The sequence below is a fragment of the Plectropomus leopardus genome, chromosome 13, assembly GCF_026936395.1.
Source record: "Plectropomus leopardus strain MGB_pleo_1.0 chromosome 13, ASM2693639v1, whole genome shotgun sequence".
In the NCBI taxonomy this organism is placed as follows: domain Eukaryota; kingdom Metazoa; phylum Chordata; class Actinopteri; order Perciformes; family Serranidae; genus Plectropomus; species Plectropomus leopardus.
Window position 1 is genome coordinate 15209000 of NC_142188.1, and position 20688 is coordinate 15229687.

Sequence of the window (20688 nt, forward strand, 5' to 3'; positions counted from 1 at the left end):
AGCAATATGGCGTTTAGCATCGATGCTAATGTATTTTGTATCATCGAAACATGGATAAAATATGGACGGAAGACACCTAATATCGGATCTATCATGATGTTTTTATTGAACAAGGTCCCGTAAAAACATCCGAACTCACAGGCTGGATACTGAGGCCTCTACAAGAGCTACGATGCACCGGAGAAATCCCTCTGAACGGCGCAGCTTTCACCGGCGAAAAAGTAAGACGATCCGACAAACGCTCTCAAAACTACTGAGATTTTTCTAATTGATAAAACATTTTAGAGGGTTAAGAGTAACCGATGTCGATCGATGTTCAGGATTTTTTAATCGATTCTGAATCGTTAAAAACGAGAATTGGGATTCTTATGTGAATCGATTTTCCCCACCCCCCACCCCTAATATAACATAATATAATATAATATAATATCATAATGATAACAATCATAATAATAGATTTTATTTGTAATGCACTTTAAATTTGAAACAGATCTCAAAGCACTACAAGATAAAAGTATTGGCATTAAAACCACATAAAAACAACCATAATAAGAGCATAAAAGCAAGTACAGCAGCCTGCAAGAAGTTACTTAAAATTCATAATTTTTGCTATAAAGAAATTTTTTAAGTTATTTTTCAAAACTCTCAACAGTCTGTGGTGCCCTCAGATGGTCAGAGAGGTTATTCAGGCAGCAAAACAGAAGGTCCGATACCCCATGGTGCGGAAAGTTTAAAGTCCTAGACTATACAATATTGTTTTTTAAGTGTAGAAAAAGTAAAGAAAAAACCCTTGGAAGCTTTCGTCTTTCTCAGTAAAATCCAGGGTTGCAACTTAAACTGGTATGTGCAGAATGAGCATGGATGTATTATACAGGTCTAAAGGGCACAGACCTTGGCCCCCCAAAATGTCAGGATGCCCCTGCTTTCGCCTGCAAAATGTTACCTGATAAGACATGTACCGACCAGGAAGAAACAGCTGCAAAACAGCTGCTAAGAAACTCACAGTGACTATGAAAAGGGGCATTACAACCACAAAGAGATTCAAAATTTCCACAAAAAGCTAAACAATGACTATAGGTATAGATGCAAAGCAAGTACAAATAGAAACAAAACCACAGAGATTTATAACAACTACAGAGATGTAAAACAATAACAAAAACAGGCTGAACAACTGTTTTTACACTACCTGTTCAAGGCAGATATATTACTTCTTTATGTCGCCTTGCTGTTCTGTATAAAATGTATGATACAGGAACAGGGACGTAGTAACAGCACCTAATCACCTTCTGTGTAGAAAGGACAGCCGGCAGGACTGTGGTTTTAAAAAGCAGCTCACAGCAGTTAGCAGCTAACTCATAAAAGAAGAGCAGCAACTGAAAATGTTTGATCAACTGCCATAAAACAGGGATGCTAAATGATTGTTATTGCCGTGTGATGCCATTGTTATTGTTTATAAAGTGCCACCAATGCATATGTTATATGTCACGCTAGAGGAAGACACTGTTGTGGTAAACGTCATGCCTGTCACACCTTTCTTTGCTTCTGCAGTGCCGACATGCTGTCTATACTCACAAAATGGAGCGGCATGATGGCGCTGTTACTTGGTTCAGTGTAGAGATGTAAAGGCGGCTTTACAAAGGGTTTGTGTTTCTTGCTCCTATAAGAGGAGGTGCCTTCTACATGTCTGTGCACGGGGGCCCTTGGTCCTGTAATCTGCCTGCGAGTCTGAGTGTTCAAATGCAAAAGGAAGCCTTAAAAAGAGTCGGTGCTGGTTAGCATAATGTGGCTACGGTTAGCAGACTTTATATAGCTAGATGTAACTGTGTATCCGACATGAGTGAGTTAGCTGGCCTGATGAGATCTCTCTGCTTGTGCCTGCTGTGAGACATATTCGTTGTACCATTTATGGTCACAGCTATGCTCTCAGAGACACCGCTTATGTTTGATGTAGAAACTGGACACACAGCTACGGAGGGAGAGGTCAACGTGGGCACTTTATCCTGTCAAACTGCCAGCAACAGTGACAAAGAGGAGCCAGAGAAATAAGTGGAGTTATACTGACATAGAAGCACAGCTTAGCAACTTGTATATGTGAGTATAGCAGTGTGTTTAAAAAAGGCAAACCCCTTCTTTAAGAATTAAAGTGTTTTCAGATGCTTTACAGGAGGCATGTATCCACCTCCTTCTTTCAAATGTCATTGTTTTTTAACATTTAACATTTTCTTTGAGCTTATCTGCAAAGTAGACAAAGTTTAATGAGCACGATGTTTTTGCCGTGGAAGACTGGTGGAGTGTTTTTCATGAGCCATGCGTTAGATCCTCTCATCTTGCAACTTCAAAACGGGAACAGGGAAAGACGACGGTAGCCAGGAATGTTCAAAAAGGGATTTTGGGGATGTGAGTGGGATGTGAGGTCTCTCCAAGGACACAGAGCTTCCTCTGTCTATTCCCTAATTAAGAATGCACAGATACAAACAAAAACACGCCGCCGACAAGTGCGCATCAATTAAATGAGCCGTGACATGAACTGTCTCTAAAAAAGGGTTTGAGTGTTACGAGGAAAGGAAGGGGATCTCTCAGAGTGTGCACACGCAGCTCTGCTGAGGTCCTCTCAGTGAAAATGAGATGCCGTGTTTTTCCACCATCCCTCTCGCTCTCTCTCCAGCTGCTTCAGGCCTCTGCTTATGTGACGCTAATTGTTTCTGCTACTTGTGCCAAGTACCTACTCTTCCCCAGCACATTCTACAGACAGGCCCTGGTCCCTCAGCTGCTTTTTGTGTCTGTTTAAGGAATGAAAAAATGTGTGCTGCCATCTGCAGCGAGCACACCACTGTTCCTCCTCGCGGCCGTGACTGTCAGAGTGCCACAATGATACACATTCACACACTCTCTCAGAGGTAGAGAAAAAACTGATGTGGCGGAGAAACAAAAAAACAAAACTGACACATACAACTGCTAATATGAAACAAAATAATTCAAGAGGTTCCTGTTTTGATGCATTTAGTGCGTGGGAGGAAAGATGCTGTACATCTGAAAAAAGGCTTTTAAATTTTCCAAACTGCGCAGAGAATAAACATAGGTGTGTAGAACACCAAGCACTTCTTAAAACTTATATACTGCATTATCGATAAAATAAAACTGAAATATGCACACAAAAAAAAAGAAAGTTTTTAGGCCTTTCGGCACAAGTGATTTCAGTCAGGCTGCATTTGTACTTAGTACCTATATGTGAACAGCAAGTGGCAGTGTTGTTTAGCTAATGCACACTCTTTTCTCTGCACACACAGGCTCACGGCACAAAGACAGCCAGGCCTTCACTCCCCCTGTCTGAAAAGTAATATCACTTTCCTCTTGTTGAATTGACCTGTGACACCATCGCAGAGTACACAGAGCGGCACATATTGACATGCTTGTAATGCCACATGGCTGCTACATCCTTGGTGCGTTTATCACGGGGAGGCTGCTTGTGATGCACTCTAATAACAGCAGTCAGCTTGGCACCGTCTCAGCAGGCAGATAAGCACGCATGAATATTAAGTGATGCTAATCACAATGGAGAGACCAACGTCAAAACGACTGACAGACATTTTCTCGGCATTCAATTGACATCTTCAGATTCGTCCTCCATTTGACAGCGGCGTCTCCCCAACATGACAAGTCTGTTTAAAGCTTCCGGAAGAGGCTCGCACACGTGCGCACGCACCAGCACACACCATTAGAAATGCATTGACACTGATTTTACTCAAACTGGGCCACTGTGCTGCTGTGCAAGACCCGAACGAGAATTTCTCCACACAGGCGTGCACATACAAAGAGCATCAGTTTATGTAGGCCACTTGGAGAGTTGCAGAATGTAGATGAGGATATGACAAAAATATTCTCTGAAAACTGCTTTTCAATCATGGAAATCTGGATTTATCGCTGCTGTATTAAAGTGTATTTTGGAGCGTGAATGTTGAGGATAAGCCTTTCAATTCATTATCATCCTCTCTTTGTGTATCCAAGCCATACAGAGCAAAACAGAGGATCTGCTTCGGGAAAAAAAATGAATGGCAGGTGTGGTTGTTTGACTTTCAAATCACCTAGGCATCTATTCTATTAACCTGCCGTGTAAATAAATACATAATTCAATTTCCATGGAGTCACACAATAAGTTGACAGTCCTCAAAAAGATCAAACAGGCTGCTTCGGGGCACGTGAGCCAAAAGATCTTGGCTATATGAAAGGTGTTGACACCTTAAGCAAGCCACAAAAAGAGACAAATGTCACATCCTCAGAAACAATTACCGGGTGAACCACTTGGTTTTTAAGCCAGCAGGTTTCGACACTCTGGCTTCATAGCAGCACTGAATATATGAACTGCCCTGTTCCCTTTTAACAATATTCTTCCTCTTAGGCTGGATTTCACAAGGATTCATTTTTAAATCTAATTAAATCATGGTTAAAGTTTAAATTCTGTTGCACCAAACTTTAAAACTAGCTTAAGATGAAGAATTATTACATTTAAACCTCTCTTTAAACCTTATTTAGTTTTCACTCCAACACTAGATTCAATTTAATTATGTTGCACCAAAACTTTAAACTCCACTTTAAACTGTGATCCAGGGTTCAGTTCAAACCTACAGGTGAGGAGATTCAACTTTCGCCTTTTCGAGATGGATTGAGCAAAATAATCAAGTTTCTTTAAGAATGTTGAGAAATAGACCCAACCCACTTGATTTTTACGATGACGATGAATTTTTGTTAAGATGCCAATTCACCAAGGCAACAGTTTTGGAGTTGAACAGAAAGATTGAGCGAAACTTTCAAACGTGGCAGTGACGGAAACGCAGCTGCACCACCGACTATCGAACTCTTGGTGACCCTGACGTTTTAGCATCAGGTTGTTTTCGGAGGGTGGATAGGGACCAGGGATCGGGGTTTGGCGCACACAACTCGAGTGTCTCGGGTCATAGCAAGTCCATCCTCAGTACTGTTAAGCTAGCACCTTTTTAGCTAGGTAGCAACAATGTAATGTTGAGTGTAAATGAAATTATGGTCCATAATGCATTCATTTTTTAAAAATTGCGTTAATCGCTGGCTCGAATTTCTGTCGTTCAGAGGCCATGCTGGGCTGAGTTTAAAGCTGGAGTGATGATACTGGTATCGTATGAAACTAGACGACCCGAGGGATCCGTGATACCAACCATGTCGTGCTAGCTTCTCAGGAATAATGCTTCAACGTTATGATACATTTTAGTGATGGAAAAACAGCATGGCTGTTTCACACGGGTCCCTTGACCTCTGACCTCTAGATATCTGAATGAAAATGTGTTCTGTAGGTACCCATGAGTCTCTCCTCTACAGACATGCCCACTTTACGTCAGCCTCATGTGATCGTCTGCTGTTATTTGATTCCTAATTAAGACAATCTGGTGAGAATTGCTTCTCCTTGTCAGTATCGACTTCCTTTTTTTAAATGCAAAATAATGAAATTGAAAACATGTGATTAATAGATGTGATAAATTGCAATTAACTGTTTAAAATCTGCAATTAATTATGATGTTAAAAAAATCAATCGTTTGACAGCTTTAGTTTACGAAAATAAACTTGGCTTTATAAAACTGAAATTATTTTTTTTTTTATAGTGCAACAGAGCCCTGCTTTAATTAAAATCTGGATTTCCTCATTTTAAATCTAGTTTTGCTAAACTCTGATTAGAGTTTATTTTAGATTGAATGAATCCTTGTTGGTTAAACCCAGTCTTTGTTTTTTGTGTGCAGAAAGTCACATTTTTATTTGCTCAATCTTTGCCCGAGCTCCTGTCCAGAGTCGCTTCATCCTCCCTTCCTATTAGTCTCACTGTCATCTGACTGCCGTGTCCCATTGTGACCGCACTTGAGGCACTAATGATAATGTTATAACCCAGACCAATTTGCCATAGCAATCAGCCTCGCTTAATTGAGTTGATTATAAGCCCTCTGTCTGAGACGACCCCTCCGGACTCAGGAAAAGGGAACAGAGAGAGACGCAGGGTGTGGATGCAGGAATGGACGCTTTCTTCGGGCATTCCATCACTGTGCAGGAGACACATGGGATATGACTGTTTGGAGGCAGACGCATATGTGTGTGCGTGCGTCCGTGACAATTCTTCATATGTGGGGTGTTGGGAGATGGCGTGTTGGGAGAACAGGCCTTCAGGGAGGTGTAAAGAAGGAGAGGGGTGGGACGGTGGGGTTTAGTGGAGGGAGGAGGAGCAGCGGTTGGGCTTGGGGTTCGAAATCACAACACAGCCTCTGTAATAGACCCGGACACAGACCACATCTGAAGTTAATCCAATCAGGGAGAAGCATGGCGCTCCCATCCGCTCAAGACACACAAACATAAGGTCAAGAGCAGCTTGTATTAGCGCGATGATGTCAGGGAGAAGTGGTGGAGTTAATTGACTTTCAGTATGTTTTAGAGGCAAAGAGAGATGGAGGGATGAAGGAGTGCAGAGGGTTTGCAGCGGGTCCAAGCCGAGCAGATGGAAAGTGAAGGCCAAATGAGTCCGTTTTTTATTAACTGGTTGAAATCAACGTTTTGACTGTTTTACTGTTTGGCTGCGGCAGGTTATTTAGAGCAGTTGTTCGCTCTTTTGCTTTGGATGTCTACTTGCATTGACTAATGCTGCGTATCGAACCTCAATACTCTTCTGAACAGTTTTGTTTGTAGAATATTGAATACAAGTCAAAAGCTTTAAGTATCTGATCAGATTTGTTATCATGTTTACGCATTCTCTGTTTATTCAGTTCTAGTATTAAATCAAAGTTTTGCAAGTTTTGATTATTTTATGAGTTTTTTTTATAAGTTCTTGTAGAGCTGTAGATATTTGAAAAATTTGGTTGCTTTTGTTAAATAAAATATGGGTTTATATTATTTTGTATCAGTAATTTAGGTATTTTCCAGGAGTTTTTATACAAATACAACAATACAAATGAAAACAAAACAAATAGTGCTGCTAGAAAAGCAGTTATAAAGAAATGCTTTCTGCCAGGCACTTCATTCATAGAGAACTGGTACAACACCATTTAGAAAATCTTTGTAATGGAAAGAATAACCTTTTCAGCGTGAATGTAAGAAATAAAATTTAAGGGTATTTGGAAGAATTGGAAAATATATATTCATATTCACCAAAATGCACCTCTATTCTTTAATTTATTCTTTTAACTTCTATTTTTTTTATTATATGCAAACACCCCATGTTCTGTGTTGCTCTTCTCATATATACATTGTAAAAATTAAAAATATATATAACAAATGGTTCATTTTATTAAGACAATTATGTGATTGTTTTTTTTAAGTAAAACCAAAAAAAGAAAAAAATGTCGTAGGGCGCAGGTTTTGTTTGGGGGTCCTTAGTCAAACATTTCATTCCCTGCATTCTGGTGAATTTTTATGCACCAATTTGTGTCTTTTCTGCATCAATTTATGAGGTAAAAGTCAAGATTTTGTCAAAAGATTTTGTCAAAATGAAAGTGCCATGCTACCTTAATTTTCTTGACAAATGCATATGTTCTAAATATTGAGGGGTCGTGTCCCCCCCTGAAATCTACACTTAAGCCTTCTAGAAAATTTGTTTTAGGTTTAAAAAGAGGTAAACAATGCAGACGTAACATACAATATCTCAAAAGAAATGTTCAAATGTTAGAGCCACAGAATTAAGCATAATTTTTCATTTTTTTCCTCTTGCAGCTTACTGAAGTTGCCTTGTCTTGTGTGCACTGCTTGTGGAAGTTAGGAACCACAACTTTAGAGAAGCTTCAGTACAGAAAGACAGGAAACAGTTTCATATGCTTAGTCGCCTGCCTTACTGTATTTTCTTTACATGAGTAACATAATCATTCAGCATATAACTGAGAGCTGCAATTATCTATTCAGTGTCATTTTGCTGAGGGTGGATCATTCATTTCTGCATAATCCCCACACATGCCACATGACATACTGCTTTAAACCAAAAGTACATTCAGAGTTACCCATGTAAACGTAAAAATGAGTATAACAATGGCGGACAACCGTGGCAGAGCTTCACTGAGAATTGTTCTGTTTCATTTACAGTAAAACAGGACACACTAATAAGGGACACAGTGCCGTAATATCTCGGGATGGAAAGCAAATGTGCTTTTGAGAGCCAAGTATACTCGGTCCCTTTCATAGGCGACTTGGTTCCACCCATGATCGAATGCAACATTCTAAAAGGACTATTTACTCTTTTCATTTCCTCTTGTGTATTACAGACGAAGCAGCGTGTGGCTTGCTGTATGAAAACAGGGCCTGGCCTAATGTTGCATGAAGACCATGGTGAATTCATATTGATGGGAAAGCAGCCTCTGAAGCCCAGCAGCCATGATTTTTTCATAAGCCACCGGGAACAAGAAGTCAGTCAGCTGACAGGTGCTAACGCCGCCAATTGTGCCGTGGATAAGAGATGGGACATGGAGAAAAGAGGGAGAGGGAGAGAGAGAGAAAGCAAAGGCAACAACCGGCTCCTCTTTTCTAAGCACTTCTGTGTGTGTACGTGCTGCGTTGTGTGTGCTCCCTGCACCCTGTTCCCTTCTATAGCTGGAGAGGATTTTACGGAGGAGACTGTGTAAACACCAGAATGCATGTCAAATATGATGAGTCTTGATAGCTGTAAAACATACCCAAGGACTGCTCCTCACTTATTATCTACAACCAGAGCCCTGGAGCTATGTCTGCATCCTTCTGCCTTCCCTCCACGCATGTCGCGCCACAAGTCCCTCTCTGGAAAGCATTGATTATTTTGGCATGAGCCAGTGAGAAAGAGAGGTGTGATTTCTTTTGTGTTTCCTCAAGAAAAAAAAATCAGCAAAAATAAATATTTTTGCGAGCATGGTGCAGCCACAAGAAAAATATGAGCACATTGGGGAAGAAATAAAGATGATGGATTTGCTAGCTGACGTGTGCGTATGCTTGTGTGCCTCGTGTAAGACTGTGTGTGTGTGTGTGTGTGTGTGTGTGTGTGTGTGTGTGTGTGTGTCTCTCTGTCTCTCTTTGGGCTCTGCAGAGTTTTTGGCTGCTACAATTGGTGCATTGTTGTTCATGTGCATGTTGTTTTCTGAACTGTACATCTAGAATAGTATTATCTGTATGTAATTGTGCGTCTCTGTTTGTATGTACGTGAAAGGGGCAGAAAGAGCGCGTGCTGGAGAGAGCGACCGAAGCTGCAGGCGGTGTGAGGCTCCAGGGAACCACTTGAGATTGCAGGCAGAGGGACTGATAAGGCAGCTAGCCATTCATCAGGCCAAATGAAGGCAGTAAAGTTGACTGGAGGAGCCCAGGCATCGCCCCAGGATGGCAGTCGGACTCTCGGTGGAGACCTGTGACTAACACATGTGAGCAGGCATGCATGCATGTACATACACACACACATAGCTGAAGAATGGGGTAAAGATGGCAGGATGAATGGACTGGGAGGTAGTATTCAGGACTCAGGCTCAGGAGAGGAGGGGAATACAAGTATAACGGACCTCCAGGAGCAGAGGCCCCATCCCCTCAGAGCTGCACCCAGCGACTGAGGCTCCTGTCTGGGGGTACACGAGGCCCGCTCCACTCAGAAAACATCCATCAGACAGATATTACAGTAATCCAGAGGTGATACATTAGCTCGGGTGCCAGGGGGACAGTGTGTGCTTGTGATGGATACCGCCAGAGCTCCCTGCCGTTGTCACAGGGGCCTCTCAGAGAGAGAACTGCTGCAGCTCAGCTCTGCGCAGCCAACACTTTCCTGCTTTATGTCACTGCTTGAATTTATTCCAAAGTAATGCTCTTTGTATTTTATCCTTAATCACACCACCCAGAGGATGGAGACATATTTCCACCAAAGAAAGTGCTACGAAGTTGCACACTTATGAAAGCAATACATTACTTAAGCACTTAGGCCAGCCAAAGAGGAGAGATGAAGCTACTTTAGAGTGTTGCTGGTGTGTTTATAAGACTATATTAGTGTCTCACTGGTGCTTTGATAGAGCTTGTACCATCAATTTGCACAAAGACTCTATCTTTGCTTACATAAATCCCACCTCGGGGTTATTATGAATCAGATTTATTTGCTCCGCTTATGTTTATTATTGTGTTTTATGGTTTATATTCCGTGTTAAACGCCATCAATAGGACTGCAGAGCATGTGTGTCTCATCCTGCAAGGGATGAAAATGGTTTATGGAGCTGTGAGTGCCAATAAAGAGGCAGCCACAGCCTTTCGGATGTACATCTTTAATGTTTTATGCATGATGAACTCAATAGTTTAGCACAGGTTCAAGGCCAAATGGTAAGTGCTGACAGGACTTCCCGAAGGCGGCTACACGCTACAGGCGCAGGCCGGAGATTGAGCTGTGTGCTTGAGTGGGGATCCTGCCATACTTTGTTGATCTGTCTGAATCTGTACCTGCCAAATGGACAGAGTGAAGCAAACCCACAAGGGAGGCTGACAACTCCTCCTCCACCTTCTATGTCCAGTTGGTCATCTGGACACAGTCATTCCTGATGTTGTCTTGGACCACTGAAGAGGTGTGGCGTGGGAACTGTAGGCCATGTAAGCGATCTGTCTCGAACAAGATGAAAAGCAGATGGTCCACCAAGGACAGCAGAATGGATTGATGTTAACACCAAGGTAGCGTACAGTGACAGACTCTTTTCAAAATGTTCTGCAGCGGGCAATAATAAGAAAATAAAGGCAACCAGCTAGGACCTCCTGTTAATAGATCACTGCTCGATCGATCATGATATCGACCTTTGGAAATATGCTGCTTGCTTTTGAAATGTGTCCCCTGCTGAAGTGCTGGATGCATGGCTAACCGGTCAAATGTGTACTATAGAAGTATTTGTCATGTGGAGCTGCTAAAATTGACCAAAGGACAGCAAACAAAACAGGTTAGCAGAGATATTGTTTGTACTGGGAACAGTCATGTTTTAATGCATGGCTATAATTTGTATTTCCTCCACTAATTTCACAAGAACCCCTGTCCACATGGTACTGATAACATGGATGTAATAAGGTAGTTTTAAATGCCTTTAGAGAGATAGCAAGACATCAATGAGAAAATGTTTTTATCATCCTTGAACTCACCTACAGCACCTCTCTGAAAAAATATGATTACTGTGTAACTTAACAGCAGTAATTCATTTTAAAAGGACCATGAGTGGGATTTAGTGGCATCTAGTGGTGAGGACTGCAAATTGCATCCAACTGAAACTCCTGGTTAGAATTCCTTTAGTGTTTGTTGGTTTGGAGGTTTTTACCAGGAGCCCAATTATCCCCAGAGGTCTTTTCTCTCCAAAACAAACGGACCAGGTGATCAAAACAAGTAAAAACACTAAAGAAAGTAGTTTCACTTTACAAACCTGTGTTGCTCCTATGCTATTTGGCTCTTTGCAGACAGGCCAGTAGTCCAGCACCTGCTAATGTGTGCTCACCTTTTTTCTCTGGTGACTTAAGATCTAGACATTCAGGAGTTTTTTTACCATGAGCAGAATTATTCTTCCTTTCCAAAACAAATGGACCAGCTGCACTAAAACACTGAATGAAACAGTTTCATATTAAAAGTCAGTGTTTTTCCAATGCTGTTCAGCTCATCACAGAGAGTTTTTGGTCTGGGCTTCTGTAGAAATATGGTGATTCTTCCAATATATGCCCCAAAAATCCTACAAATTGAACTTTAAATAAATTTCAGCACATGCACATTTCTTAGAACATATTAGCAAATTCTTATAGTGAAAGTCCCCTATACTAATAATTTACCCACACATATAACTGCAGATATAATGGCTGAAAATGAGTTATTATAAATTCAATAATAAGTTACTTTCTAAAAAAAAGTAAATCAAAGCGCTAAAAAGACAAAATTATGCTATGAAGGGAATATGCACCAACCAAAAGAATTTTGCAGCCTTGCAGCATAAATGTTGTACTGCAACTTTCTACCAGTTCTACTATAAAGAATAAATGAAATGGTTTTTAACCATTGATAATGGCATTAGTTTCAACTTATAAACATTATTTTAAGCATGCATTATAGAATGTGGCACAGTGTACGCCAGCACATTAAAATAAACCAAATAAAACAGAATAATAAAGAATTCCAGTCGAAATTTCCCTCCAAACATATGTCAATAATCATATGCAATGCACAAACGGGACTGCCGCATCACTTCAAGATGTTTATTGCTTCAAGGCCAGGTGAGAACGATCGGCTCCATCATGATTCACAGACCCAGATTTCACAAAGTTTATATGCCAGGTGTAAATGAGAGAATGTGTGGATTTCCTCGTGTTTCCACCCTGGCGCCTGTCTCTGCTGTGAGTGAGTCTTTGATAGCTGTTACACTGTGAGACAGACAGGCCTGTGCCGAGACGATGGCATCAAAAAGCCGACGATTGACAGCTACTGACAGCCATCTTCCTCCTAAACACACTTCAGGTCCCCTGCGCTCCCTCTCCCCCTCCCCCCCTCTCTCTGTCTTTTCTCTCTCTGTCGGGGGAAATTGAGGAGACTCAGAGATAAAGAGAGGGATGTCGTAAACTGGCACCTGTCATCATGTTTTGTTTTGGTCAGGGCACACAGAACATTCGTAAAGTTTTAAAAGACATTTTGAAGGATTTAGTACTTTCACAGCTACAATTTGAATCTCCAGGTGATGCACGCAGTCCCTCACACTAGTTCCTGGGCATAAGCTTGAAGCAGAAGGTGATGGTTTAACACAAATGTACGCGTGTGAGATTCGTCTGAGCTCAAAGGCTGACAATTTAACATGCGAGCAATCGATCAGTAATTAATTTTTGACATTAATCTGGCTTAATATGCTATGACAAGGTACTTTCTGGAGATATTTAGCCCTCTTAGTTTTCTTTTCCAAGATGTGCCACCTCAATGTGAAATGCTGTCACCGAGACCGAGATGCCTGACATGAAACACAAAGAAAGTGAGCTCTTTGGCAGGCAGATATGCATGCACACACCGCTCACACACATAAAACAAACACTGCATTCGTGCATCAAATTCACACAAATCTGCATGCAAACACACAGACAAACATGCACGCACCTGGATTTCTCAGGTTAGTTGCTGTGTTTCATCAGCTTCAGTTGAAGCCAGTGTTTCTTTGCCATACTCAACCTGTGGAGCCATTATCTTCTGACACACTTATCCTCCTCTAAATGATTTCTCTTCATCTTCTGCAAGTCACCTAATCAAAGTTGAAAGCTTAATGCCATTCAGAGATCCCACTGCTTTCAACCGCACTCACTGTCATTATGAAAATGAATGGCGGCAGCTGAGAACTCAGATGTTCTTTCACATCATGACGGAGTGTCTCTTAATGTGTCTTGTGATCTTTACCGTTGCTGCCTTTGACTGAGGGCCTCGGTTGGGGACTCGACTAATCACGTTACACATCTTACACATTACATTTGGTTTCTATATCTGCTCTGCGTCTCCCTTTCTCACCCGCTCTCTGTCTCTCTGGTGTACGTGTTGCTCATCGAGATCATTAGTGCATGTTGGAAAGAACACAGACAGAAGGGAAATATAAAGTTTCACTCAACTTGAAGCCGGTGGTCTCTGCGTGTAATGACAGAACATTGGCTCAGAGGAGTCTAATAATATGGGCATTGTCATTGGACAGAGGAGGACTAAATGTCTTCCTGCTTTGCCAACCTGACATGGATGTTCACAAATGTTTCTGTGTTGTTTCATGTCTGCAAAAACAAAAACAATCCACACAAGCTGAAAACTGGCAAAGTGATTTCCTTGTTTCCAGAGTGTTCCATAAATAAAATGATATTATACTGAAGCAAGTAATCTCAGTATAAACTCAGCGTGACACGTAATTAGTTTTCGAGGTTGTCGTGTTTTTGTTGAGTGGAGGTGCTGATGTTCCCCAGCGCAGCTCTGTGAGTTTGTCTTTGGGTTGTCACTGCAACTTCTGCACAGTGGAAATTTATTTGGAGACTTTTTTTTCTCTTTTTTTTTATTGAAAGAACCTATCACCAGCTGCATTTTCCAGAGTTATCTTCCAGATGTGCCATCGTGAGGACGGGATGACATCTACATCTCACCCCTAATCCGCAGCCGTCTGCTGGGTGTATTTGCTCAGGTTTTATATGTGTTTACAGAGAATGTAATTACCTCTTTTAGACATGCAGCTGTTAGAAAAACTGATTTTATGGATCACGGCCATTGCCAAAAAATGTAAGCTCCCCGGGCTTAATTTGTCAATTATTAAATCATAATTACATTTCCTTTAAAGCCATTAGCTGCAGGGGTTTAACTATCATTTTGTGTTAGGCCTCTAACTTCTCCTGCGCTTTCCACGAAGAAAAAAATCATTTAAATCTCAATGATGTGTCTGGGTTCTTTCCCCTAATTTAGCTAACAAAGTGCAGAAATGATTCACGGCAGATACTTCATAATTAGATTACAGCTTGATGGACTAGAATTTATTAATTATGAAGACACATAATGCAATTTTTCTCCACACTTCCTCTCCGCTCTCCGATTTCATCACCACATTGCTCGCTCATCTGTAGTCGGCAACTGGATCGAGTTACCAAATTGTGGCAACACATTGTTACAACAAATTATGCACAGGCACGGCCAGGCCAGCCTCTAAGTGATGGCCACAATATGCATTTGCCTTTAAAACTTAAAGGGGGAGTTTAATTTATCGAGGGTGTCACATGGCAGGAGTGAGTAATTATTCCCAACACCCCTGTGGACCACAGTGGTTAATGTATTCCAGGGCCCTAGGGGGAGCTGTCAGGAGGAGGACACCCTCACTGCTGCTGCTCACTGACCATGCTAGATGTTGCAGGATTCAAGCTTCTCAATACACAACCACAAATCACTCTCTGAGGGAATGTAATAGTGCTTTTTTTCCCCCCTTGGTGTTCCCCAAAATGTTGAAGATACTGTCACAGAAGTTTCAGAAGGTTTGTTTTCCCAGAAAGGGAAGTTATTATAGATTTGCTGTTGGTTTTGAAGTCTGAGCCATCAAACATTTGTGTTTATCACTTGAGGGGACCATTGTTTTGTTGACTTCCTGTCTGCTGTTCAGTGTGAGGCTCTGGCAAATAGTCATTTCTTGTCTGAGCAGCTGTTGACAATAACTTATCAAGCAGGAGAATACAAGCTCTCCCTTTGATGTCGGCATTGTTTGGGGAGGCGGTCAGTACCTGGGTCAGACTCTGTTTGCTGTGTTTAGGTCTGCTTTTTCTTGTAGCCCAGTTTAGTGCAGTGACTTCAATGTCCGTTTGTTTTCTTGGCCGCCTAAATTTTATAATAATAATAATAATAATAATAATCATGCATTTTCCATGTATCTATCTTCACAAGTTTAAAGTTGCGATAATCTGTATTTTTAACGTATTAATTAAATTAAATTAAATTTGAGAGCAGCAAATCCACAGATATTGTTTTGCTTTGGTTTGGTTAGTGTTTGGGTCCATGCTCACTGTAGACAAAGTTAGCAACTAGCTGGTGAACATAGTGAAGCATTTAGCTGCTAAAGAGACAGATATTTCCCTCAGGAGATAGTGGAGAGCAAAGCAGAGCTTAAAGAGAGTTCATATTGCACTTATATTTATCACGTGACCAGAAACACAATTTCAGATGAATGTTTATATACTCTGTAGAAATTGTCAGCTACTGTAAACAGTATCACCAGCTGATTTTGCTGGGGTTTGTTTGTGTTTGTTTTGCACTGTTTTGTGTGTTTTTTCGGTGCTGTGTCCTCGGTTTTCATTGCTTTTTCTTGGATGTGTGCAGCTTACATTCAGGCATTTTTGATAACTCCTGATTTCACCTCAGTGCGTTACCTTGTTTCAAAATAAAAAAAAACAATAAGAATATACAGGCAGAGGGCAGAGTCTCTACAGATAAATACACAGCCACACGGATCAAGTGATGATTGAGAAGTATTACCTATATATATATATATATATATATATATGTATATATATATATATATATATATATATATATATATATATATATATATATATATATATATATATATATATATATATATATATATATGTTTTTAAGTCTGTTCTATAGTCTATACATTGTTTGTTTGTTTTTTAAGAAAATCCTGCATATTAAACTTTAGATGTTGCTCTGTATCTGCTGGATTAGTGAACAGGCAATATGTCAGTCAGTGTTGTGCTGACAGCCAATCCAATTGCCAGTTTATAGTTTTGTAAACCACGGCTATTTAACATATACACGTTTCATATGTAGCAGATATGTTTAAACTTTAAGTTTCAATTTTCAATGGTATGTTGCAGCAACACTGTGATTAATGTGTGGTTAGGTTTAGCTACTAAAACCACTTGGATAGGGTTCACAAAACATGTTTGGTAATAAAAATACCCTCTTTGGTTCCTACAAACACAGCTGGACTTGTTCTGACGTGTTATTAAAAAATACTCACATTTGGCCGTTACACCATCCAGCATCCCCTGAGCTATACACGCAAGCTGAACTACATCAAATGTATGAATGCAAAAGTTACAGCTGTGGTTTGTAGAAACGTACAATGCCAAATTAAGTATGCAGGTTTCAGGTATAAATACTTGAAATCAAACAGAGAGCAAATATTGCACTCTGTGTTGACACAGAGTGCTGTTTTTAATTTGCTTCAAGATCTACATCTTTATTAATCTACACAGGAAGGTTTATAAACCCTATAGTGAATATCTTCCGACTGACTTTACCCTTTTGACTGTAGATATCTGGAGTGAAAGTAGGTGAAGTGTTAATGAGTCAGGGGAATTTAACTGGAAGAAGTGCCTTTTTTATGTGGCATTATCATGAGCTTGTTTTTCACTTGCTAAAAGAAGATGTACACAACTATCTTCTGTATTTAAGTGTGTGTTGGGATAGATATCTGTATGTGTGTATGCTTCATATGCATATGTAAACTACTTATTGGTCCACATAGTGATAGCAATCCATAGTCCCTTTATATATATATATAAGTAAGTATAGTATACATATTTGTATATTATCATTGATTTTTTTTAAAAACTCTTTTGTTTATGTCCTTCTTTGGTGTCCAGAGACGGTGGGGTGTAGAGATAGGTAGAGATAGACAATGTTTAGTTACATGTACCAGATTCTTAAGAAAAACATTCAAAATTGTCCAGTCTTACAACATCAATAAATCTTTTTTTTTAATCCTCCATCTGCAGTAAAAGCAACTTATTTGTGAAGGTGACAACTCATATTAGTATTTAGAGCAGATCCACTGTGAAACCACACATAGATCAAGATTCATCTTGAGCTGTATCCTTCCTGCACAAGAGCTTTCCTTCACAGTATAAAGGTTTTGTTCATTAAGCCAGCGGTTGGTCAGTCGTCATGAGTTGACACACTTTAGAACATGGTGTCTGGGGGCATTCGTCTAGAGACACTGTGAAACTGCTTTCACAGGGTTCAAGCAAAGTGTAACTTTGATTTCAAGCCTTCACACTACCCATGAGTGTAGCTCAAAGACAAATAAGAGGCCTTGCTCTTTTAAACAGCACTGATAATAACCGTGCCTTTTGCATCCATGAGAGATCTCCCATTATCTATTGACTCAGTCTCACCCTGCGTCTTGGTGACTTACGCCTCCCTCTAATTCCCATTACCGGGAACACTGTACCCTTATCAAGGGAAACAATAAGCCACTTGTCAGCGCAGCAAGAAAATATGAGGAAGCATCTGCCCGGTCTGGAGGAACTCATGACTCTGTGGTGAAAAACGCTCCGCCTCCTCTCCTTCTACCAGCCCTCCCTCGCCTCACCCCTCCCCCTGTGTCAGTCCTCCCTGTGACCTCTAGGAAGGCGTGGTGGCGTGGTGGCAGCAATGGCGTGAGGGCGAATAAACAGCAAAATAAATGTGATCATCAGGGGATAAGTCTGAAATTTAATTTAGCTTCCTTCACAGGGGGCAGGGTTTACATGTGCTGCAGTTTTTGGGATATGTGTGGGATGCACAGGTGGGAGTTAAAGCAGGGGTGGTTAGGTGGAGGGGGGCACCCACGCTTTCTCGTCTTCCACCCCTGAATAGAAGTCCTGCTCCTGAGCCGTAAACCTGTCACAGAGATATGTCTCTGTCGATGATGGCATCCGACTTTTTTTTTTCCCCCCCTGTGCTGGGCTGTTATCTCCTTCCTCCCTGCTATGTCTCCCTGCTCTTTAAGACAAAGGGTAATAAAGCTATAAATTGTGTGGTCTGCGGAAGGTATGGACATTCTGTCTGGGAGACGCTGTAAGAACTGCCATAAAGCACCCTCAAAGTCATAGCTGAAGATTTACAGTTATTTAACATCCTCCTCTTCCCCTAAATCACAGTGATAAGAGAATTAAGTGATGGCTATAGGTTCTTTGTCCTTAGTCTATTGATTTTCTTCGCCCCTCAGAAGGATCCTGAACATTATAATTATTGAGCCCTGCAGTTTGATGCAGGTTTACAGAGTGGGAGAGGAGCCCCCGGTTCGATTCTAACACAGTTAAAACAAAAGGCACCCGTTTTTCAATTTGGTAATGGGCTTCCAATTATGCTTCATTTACCTTGTTTGGCTAGAAAATGGTTTATCCGAGGCCTCTGTGCTATAAACAGCTTCTTTGTGCAGTGACAAAACCTCAGTAACGGCTCTATTTATCTCAAATGCAAGGCTCCGCTTCTTCAGCAATTATTCAGCCGTGTGAATAGGAGGATTTTTTTGTAAAGCAGCTTTTTTCTTTAAGAGCATGTCTCCCGTTGTTAGTCATTTTCTCGATATTGTGATCTGTGACATCACGAAAGCATCTCTGTTAGATAAAAATCAAGATCTGCTGATGTGTGTCGCTATTTATCCCCACATTATGAAAGCTTTATCCTCTTTACAAACTGCTGGTCTGAAGACAGAGCATAATCTTGTCCTTCTGCCTGTGTGTGTTTTTCAGACACTGTGTCACCAAAAACATGGACTCATCTTCCTGAAGTATTGACCCCGTGGCTGAAGGTGAAGCTCTCATCTCCCAGGAGCAAGGCGTCTGAAAAAGTAGGTCATTAATACTAATAATTCACAGCAGATTTATAGAATAATACAGAGGAGGATAATTTGGCAGCTGAATTATTTCTTCTGTATGAATAAACAAAACACTTGCACAGGTGAGGTTTTGTTTTTGCACTGTGTGAGCGTGCATTGTATGTGCAAATGTTTATTTGAACATGCGTGACATTTAGATGGCATGTATGCCATTTTGGGACCTTTCTGCCCTCTGTAAACTGATATTTTACCTTTAACATTGACTGAATTGCCTTTTTGTACAGAGTAACAAAGGCTCACAAATTAAAAAGTCATCCCTGCGTCCAAAATCACGTACTGCGTACAGTAGTACTCTGGTGTACTACTGGTCAACATTTTTTTTTTTTTTTTTTAGATGCAGTGAGCTGTAATTATCACATCACTTCCTGGGAGCTTACTTGCCAGTTGGAGACGCATAACTACGGTAAGTCGCTCCAACTTCATCTCTGCAGGCAATTTAACGATAGCACCTAGCAGAGTGAGATCTTATTCTTTCACTTAAATAGAAGCGTTATTGTTGTTATAGAGCGCCCTCGGTCGCTGTCTGTTATGAATGTTGTTGTTGATGTTGTCAAACACATTGCATTGTGGGATATTTATGCCGCCGTAGTGTATAGTGTTTGGTTACTGTAGTATCGCACCAGAATTAGTACGCAGTTAATGTATTGTTGGTATCATACTGATGTTCGGACATACTGAAAAATCTCACATATTGTTTGAGTGTGCTAAATTGCAAGAAAGGGATTATGTGGGATTTAGGGCCAGCTCATGTCAGTTTTGGCTTGGCAAGAACACAAAGCAGATAAACAGATTTTATATTTGCTGTGATAGACTGTGTATTTCCTCTATATTTCTTTAAAATCAAAGATCAATACAATAATTCTGCAGAAACCTACTGCTATTTCACCATAATTTGTTGGCATAACTTACTTTACTTTACTTTACCTACTAGAATACAGCTTTCTTTTTTTATATTTTGCTATAAAAATGTCACAGTAACCTGCTGTAAAATAATGCAACCAGTAGCAAGTCATGTAATGTAAAATTATTGTCAAATATTCCACAATATATAGAGGGACTGAGAACACCACTTTGGTTATGAAAAAGAATTAAACATTAAGATGCTAAGAAAAAAATGTAAATTTCCATTTTTCATTTTTTCATTTTATTATTTGTTTTTTTAAATGACAACATCAGACAAAGTTTGCAACTAGCTGGTGAACAGTGAAGCATTTCACTGTGAAAGACCAAAATATTTCCCTCAGGAATCAGTGGAGAACCAAGTAGAGCTACAAGGAGAGTAAATACTTGACTTGGAGAAAAACAACCCTAAATGAATGTTGCTCTGTAGCTGCTGGATGTGAAAATAAGCAGCTGAGGTGCTAATACGTTCAATATATTAACTTTGTAAAATAATAACATGTAAATGTTGTTTTTACAATTTGCTCCACGATGCAAAGGTTGCTAAAAATTTACTAAATGCAGGTTTAGTACATAGTTTAGCACATTAATACGGCAGCAAACAAATATTTGCTATGTTAAGATTAGGTGGAGTAATGACATCCTTAGCAGAGAAAGTCATATGACCTGTGTT

General features: G+C 40.4%; 1 long non-coding RNA gene across 1 annotated transcript; it reads left to right on the top strand.

The window, feature by feature from the left end:
* On the top strand, positions 1 to 19513 carry LOC148187683 (uncharacterized). The gene is made up of 5 exons (XR_015778464.1): positions 1 to 221; positions 8256 to 8808; positions 9167 to 9374; positions 18970 to 19067; positions 19450 to 19513. It is a non-coding gene; the product is annotated as an uncharacterized LOC148187683 (long non-coding RNA).
* Positions 19514 to 20688: the final 1175 nt, after the last annotated feature.